The sequence below is a fragment of the Octopus sinensis genome, linkage group LG2 (assembly GCF_006345805.1).
Source record: "Octopus sinensis linkage group LG2, ASM634580v1, whole genome shotgun sequence".
Taxonomy (NCBI): domain Eukaryota; kingdom Metazoa; phylum Mollusca; class Cephalopoda; order Octopoda; family Octopodidae; genus Octopus; species Octopus sinensis.
The window spans coordinates 22,873,206-22,880,171 of record NC_042998.1 but is presented as its reverse complement, the minus strand read 5'-3'; the positions used below and the strand labels follow the sequence as shown (position 1 = coordinate 22,880,171).

Sequence of the window (6,966 nt, the reverse complement as noted above, 5' to 3'; positions counted from 1 at the left end):
GCATAGGCATACACACACACACTGACCCACACACATGTGCACAAACAAACAAAAAGGGAACGCAGTGTAAATAACGGACAGTGTGAAGACTATTGAAAAGGTTGCAAAACGCAACGAAAATTTTAGGAAAATAAAAATAAGAAATAAGTGGAAATTTTACCAGTGAGTGTGTTAAAGTATAAGGCACAAAAAGAAAATGACTCCCTAGACACACCAGAATAATTTAAGTTTTCATGAAAAATCCCCCAGTTATGGTAGGTTATAATGCCATGTGTGAAGCAGAATTCTGTTGTTCAAGCACTTGTGATCAGCATAGAAAGTTATAGGGACTATTTCAGGGGTTGATAATGGTGTCATTTTCCTTGATTTTCTTGGAATTGGGTATACCATGAACAGCAAGCAGTACATCAGGACATTCCAAAAAGCCTAGAAAAGCCACTGAGAGGAAGAAGAGACCAAGCAGGAATCCAAAAAGGATCTACATTTACCATGGCACTACATGGCCATGCACATCTTTGGTAATAAATAAGGTGATCAGCAAATTGAGCCGGTCAGTGGTTTGTCCAGCTTTCTCATGTTTGATCCATTGAAGGACAATCTTCAGGGTCAAAGACATGATGATGTAGTTGGAGTGGAAATGACCATGAAGAATTTAGCACAACTGTGCAGATCTATGTTTCCTAAAGTTGTGTTCAATGATGGCGCAATTGTGCCACTCACAAAGGAAACTATTGGGTTGTCCAGAAAGTTCGGGCCAATTTTTAAAGGAAAGAAAAAGGTCAATAAATACTTGCCATTACATATTTAATCAACCGAATATGAACCATTTTGTTGCACAATGCGTCTCCATCTTTCCTTTAACTTGAAAACATCCTCTTCCCAGAACTGAGGTGGTTTCATGGCAAAGAATTAATTCATCAAGGTATCTTTTTATGTCATCCAAGGAATTGAAATTTTTACCATTAAGACTATTCTGCAGAGACCTGAATAACTGGAAATCCGAAGGCGCAATATCTGGTGAATATGGAGGGTGGGGTAACACATCTCAGCCAAGCTGCAGCAATTTTTGTCTGGTTCCCAAAGCATCAAGTGCCGAAAATGAACTTTCTTATCTTCCATTTTAAAGGGTTACGGAATTAACACAGATTATAGGAACATAAAACTTCTTCCACGAAAAGATAGCTTAAACCGTGCTCTAAATGGAGGTGTAGTCAAATCCTATTTTATGGACTCAACCATGTTCTAAAATAAGTCGAAATGTAAGCTACTATAAATCGGCACAAACTTTCCGGACAACCCAATATATTAAGTAGTAGCTTTGTTTAGCAGAAGAATTATTTTACAAATATGCGCAATTTTTTATTGCCCTATGTGAGTTAATAGAAAAAGTTATGCCTACTTGTGTATTATTTTGTTACAATTCATGTACTTTAATGCCAGTAAACCATTTTCGAAAATAATATAGAGAATGTTAAATAGAATGGTTGTTAAAAGAAGTCTATAAATAGCATACTCTATATATATACACACAATGACATACACAAACATATACATACATGCACCCCATCCACCCACCCACATTTATACACTTATGTACATACATGCACACACATACATGTGCTCAAACACTGTTTATAAATAGTACGGCAAATGTGAAATGGATATAAATAATACGGTATATTAGTGGAACAGTGTAATAAATATGGTTGTAAAGTTCTGTTTGGTAAATAGGAAACACACTGGCTGAGGTGGATTAGGAGTCAGTTTCTCAGCTGGAAAGATGTAAACTTGTATTCCTCTTGTCAGGGATGCTGTGATGGGTTGAGTGCAGGGAAACAGAAGAGGCTGTTTGAACATCAGTTGGAATCATCACTGTCATCAATCATCGTCATCATCATCGTGGTCGTCGTGGTCGGCGTCGGCGTCGGAATCATCATCATCATCATCATCATCATCATCATCACCACCACCACCACCACCACCACCATCGTCGTCATCATCATCCAATGTCCATTTTCCCTGCTGGCATGGGTTGGATGGTTTGACAGGAGCTGACAAGGCCGGAATGCTGTACCAGGTTCCTGTTGTCTGTTTTGGTATGGATTCTATGGCTGGATGCCCTTCCTAATGCCAACTACTTTACAGAATGTCTAATCACTGGAACAAGTAAGAGAACACATACACACACACACACACACACACACACACTCACATATATACATAAATATACATATATGAAAGTCTATGGCTGAATATGCACACAATCTGCATATTCAGCCATAGCACTTCCAAATTTTATATAAAAATTGGAAATACTATACTGAAGAGAGAAGTAAGTAAAATTTAAATTGCTTTAATCACAAAACGCGTATATAATTAATCCTGGTTGTGTTGATTCATTGTTTTTCTCTTTGCCTTCGTAAAAAAGTATGTTTACCGTCGTGGAGATTCTTATAGTAGCAGAAAAGGAATTTTTAACTCCCATTTCTAATTTCGGTATGTGGTGAAGCAGTTAGCTGCTCCCTAATTATAATTAGTGGTTGGCATTAGGAAGGGTATCCAGCCGTAGAAACATTGCCAGATCAGACTGGGCCTGGTGCAGCCTTCTGGCTTATCAGACGCCAGTTGAACCGTCCAACCCATGCTAGCATGGAAAGCGGACGCTAAACGATGATGGTGATGATGATATATAAATTTAAAATAATAAGGGTGAAAAATTGAATATTAATTTGATTAATATCAATTTAAAACCAGTTGTCAAGCATATCGAAAAATCTGAAGATTCAGAAAAATTATATTATATATTTATGTGATATATATATATATATATATATATATATATATATATACCAAAAATTAATTTGCAAAGGTATCATTAATTCTATTACTATCCAATGTAACTATTCAAAAATGATAATAACAGAATCAATAACACAGGCGATAGCAGGCCAAAAAATAGCATTAAATAGCCGAGGGATTAAAATTAATAAGGGTTAATAAGAGTTTTGACTGTTATTTCAAGCAGGTAGACATACTTAGTATGTCCTTTGATTAATTATATATATATATATATATGTATGTATGTATGTATGTATGTAGTTGTGTTGGTGCAAACAGGAAAAACAGAACTTAAAATATAAGTATATGTATATTTTTATTAATATTTAGCAAAAGTAACAAAGTGATTCAAAGGCCGAAAGTTTCATGCATTGGCATTTATCTAACTAGTTTGATAAGTGCCAATGTATGCTTTGCTGGATGTGCAATGTCAGTGTGCATGTTTGACAAAAGTGTAAGCATGTTGAGAGAAAAATTAGGCATAAGAGGCATCATATGTGATGTGTTAGTGAGATGACTATGCTGGTATGGTCATGTGATGTGTATGGACGTGGACAGCTGTGTAAAGAAGTGTCGATCTCTGACTGTGGAGGGCACCTGTGGTAGAGGTAGACCCAGGAAGACATGGGACAAGGTGGTGAAGCATGATCTTCGAACTTTGAGCCTCGAAGAGGCAATTACTGGTGACCAAGACCTTTGGTAATATGCTATGCTTGAGAAAACCCGTCAAGCCAAGTGAAATCATAGTTATGACTGAGGCTGGTGTTGTGTAACTGGTACCTGTGCTGGTGGCGCATAAAGAGCACCTTTTGAGCGTTGGGCCTCATGGAGGCAAAGTGGCTGAGTTCCTTTCGAGTGTTGGGCCTCATGGAGGCAAAGTGGCTGAGTTCCTTTCGAGTGTTGGGCCTCATGGAGGCAAAGTGGCTGAGTTCCTTTCGAGTGTTGGGCCTCATGGAGGCAAAGTGGCTGAGTTCCTTTCGAGTGTTGGGCCTCATGGAGGCAAAGTGGCTGAGTTCCTTTCGAGTGTTGGGCCTCATGGAGGCAAAGTGGCTGAGTTCCTTTCGAGTGTTGGGCCTCATGGAGGCAAAGTGGCTGAGTTCCTTTCGAGTGTTGGGCCTCATGGAGGCAAAGCGGCTGAGTTCCTTTCGAGTGTTGGGCCTCATGGAGGCAAAGTGGCTGAGTTCCTTTCGAGTGTTGGGCCTCATGGAGGCAAAGTGGCTGAGTTCCTTTCGAGTGTTGGGCCTCATGGAGGCAAAGTGGCTGAGTTCCTTTTGAGCATTGGGCCTCACAGAAGTGAGTTCCCTTTTGAGCGTTGGGCCTCACAAAGGCAAAGCAGCTGAGCTCTGTTTGAGTGTTGGGCCTCATGGAGGCAATGACTGAGACCTTTGGCATTATGTTGTGCTTGAGAAGAAGACCCATGAAGCTGAGCAAAATCACAATCATGGCAGACACTGGTGTCACGCAAATGGCACCCATGCTGGTGGTACGTAAAAGCACCTATTACACTCTTGGAGTGGTTGGCGTTAGGAAGGACATCCAGCCACAGAAAACCATGCCAAATCAGACTGGAGTTTGGTGCAGCCTTCCAGTTAGTCAGTCCTGGTCAAACTGCCCAACTCATGCCAGAATGGACAACGGACCTTAGATGATGATGAAGATGATGGTATGCACATATATATATATATATATTACAGTTTCCATCTACAAAATCCAGTCACAAGGCTTTGGTCAGCCTGAGACTGTAACAGAAGACATTTTCCTTAGGTGCCTTGCAGTGGGACTGAAACCTGGAACCATGTGGTTGGGAAGCAAGCTTCTAACCACACAGCCATGCCTGTTTGTTTTTAGATGATTGAATTTTTTTCTGTATGGTTTTAGTACAAAACCAGGATGGATTATATTTAATTTCGGTCATTTCCCTGCCATTAGGCTTTCTATCCAAAATGTCTCTTATATTGTCACAGACAATATTTGTTTATTTATTTCTATTTATTTGTTTATTGTTTTTGGTGGAAGGATGGTGGGGATGGTGGTGGTGCTGACAGTGGTGGTGATGGGGATGGAGTTAGTGCTGAATGTTTTGGTGGTAATGGTGGCGGTGGTGTAGGTGATGGTGGTGGGCGGTGGTGATAGTGGTGTTGGCGATAGTAATGGTGATGATGGTGGTGGTGGTGGTGGTGGTAATGGTGGGGATGGTGGTGGTGCTGATGGTGATGGTGGTGGTGATGGGGATGGAGTTAGTGCTGAACGTTTTGGTGGTAATGGTGACAGTGGTGTAGGCGATGGTGGTGGGCGGTGGTGATAGTGGTGTTGGCGATAGTAATGGTGATGATGGTGGTGGTGGTGGTAATGGTGGTGATGGTGTTGTTGGTGGTGATGATGATGATGATGGTGGTGGCGATGGTGGTGGAGGCAGCAGTGGTGGTGATGGTGGTGGTAATGGTGACAGAGGTGTAGGTGATGGTGGTGGTGGTGGTGGTGGTAATGGTGGTGATGGTGTTGTTGGTGGTGATGATGATGATGGTGGTGGCGATTGCGGTGGAGGCAGCAGTGGTGGTGATGGTGGTGGTGGTGGTAATGGTGACGGAGGTGTAGGTGATGGTGGTGGTGGCAATGGTAATGGTGATGATGGTGGTAATGGTGGTGATGGTGTTGTTGATGGTGATGATGATGATGATGGTGGCGATGGTGGTGGAAACGGCAGTGGTGTCGGCGGTGGCGTCGGCGGTGATGGTGGCGACAGCGATACTGGTATATGGCAGCGATGCTGGTTGGTTGCTATTTGTTGCCCGAAATAAATTGGTTAAATGGAATAAATAAATAAATAAATAAAAACAAACAAACAAAAAGAAAAAAAAAGAAAAAGAAAAGCCAAAACAAACAAATAACCAAACAAACAAATGAATTGCATAGGAAATAAGATGGCGAAGAAATTCACGAAAGCCATCCTGATGTTGCATTTATGAAGAATCATTACTTAAAAATTCTCTACCCAAAAGAAAAAAGCCAAAATACTCACAGGCAGGAAATCCTATTACATCTTAAATTTTTGTAAAAATTTTTGTTATTTCCTATTAGTTTGGCTTTGGTACCATTTATCAAGACTTAGCAAATGTTAAATGTCAGTAAATATGTTAAGATTCTTCAGCAAAGAAAATGGGTCCAGTGAAATCATTTGCATTGTAGCTGGGGTTTGTGTTCTGTGGTACTTGCGAAGATAGAATCTTCTTGTGGTATTTGTTAGGAAAGAATACGAAATGCCGAACGAGAGAAAAAGTGAAGGAAAAATGAATATCTAATCTCATTCGGTTTGGTTAAAGTTAGGAAAGAAGCCTGACTAATATTATTTCGTACATTCTCTGCGAAATTCACAAACAATTGCTAATCACAACTTCCATTCTTTCTGATTGAATGTACACGTCTATGGGTGTGTGAGTGTGAGTATGTGTGTGTGTGTGAGTATGTATGTGTGAGTATGTGTGTGTGTGTGTGAGTATGTGTGTGTGAGTATGTATGTATGTATGTGTGTGTGTGATTGTGTGTGTATATGTATGTATGTATGTATGTATGTATGTATGTATGTGTGTGTGTGATTGTGTATAAATATATATATGTATATATGTGAGTATGTGTGTGTGTGTACATGTGTATAAATATATTTATATATGTATGTGTATGTGTGTGAATGTGTGTGTGTATATGTATGTATGTATGGATGTATGTATGGATGTATGTATGTGTGTGTGTGTGCATGTGTATAAATATATATATGTATATATGTATGTGTGTGTGTGTGTGTGAGTATGTGTGTGTGTGTACATGTGTATAAATATATTTATATGTGTGTGTGTATATATAGATATATTTATATATGTATATATGTATGTATGTATATGTGTGTGTGCATGTGTATAAATATATTTATATATGTATATATGTATGTATGTGTGTGTGTGAATGTGTGTGTGTGTGTGTGCATAAATATATTGATATGTGTATGTGTGTGTGTGTGTGTGAAATGATACGCGTGCGCTTACATGTATCATTACCATTTGTGTTGAAGATGTCAATGTCATCACCATCATCATCATCATCCTCATAATCATCACCACCACCACCACCACCATC

General features: G+C 39.7%; 1 long non-coding RNA gene across 1 annotated transcript in view; it reads right to left on the bottom strand.

Annotated features, from left to right (window-relative positions):
- Positions 1-2,011: 2,011 nt before the first annotated feature.
- LOC118762242 overlaps positions 2,012-6,966 on the bottom strand; it is a 30,408-nt gene continuing 25,453 nt past the window's right edge. Inside the window, exon 3 of the long non-coding RNA XR_004997995.1 lies at positions 2,012-2,051. This is a non-coding gene — a long non-coding RNA (uncharacterized LOC118762242). The remainder of the gene's footprint in view (positions 2,052-6,966) is intronic.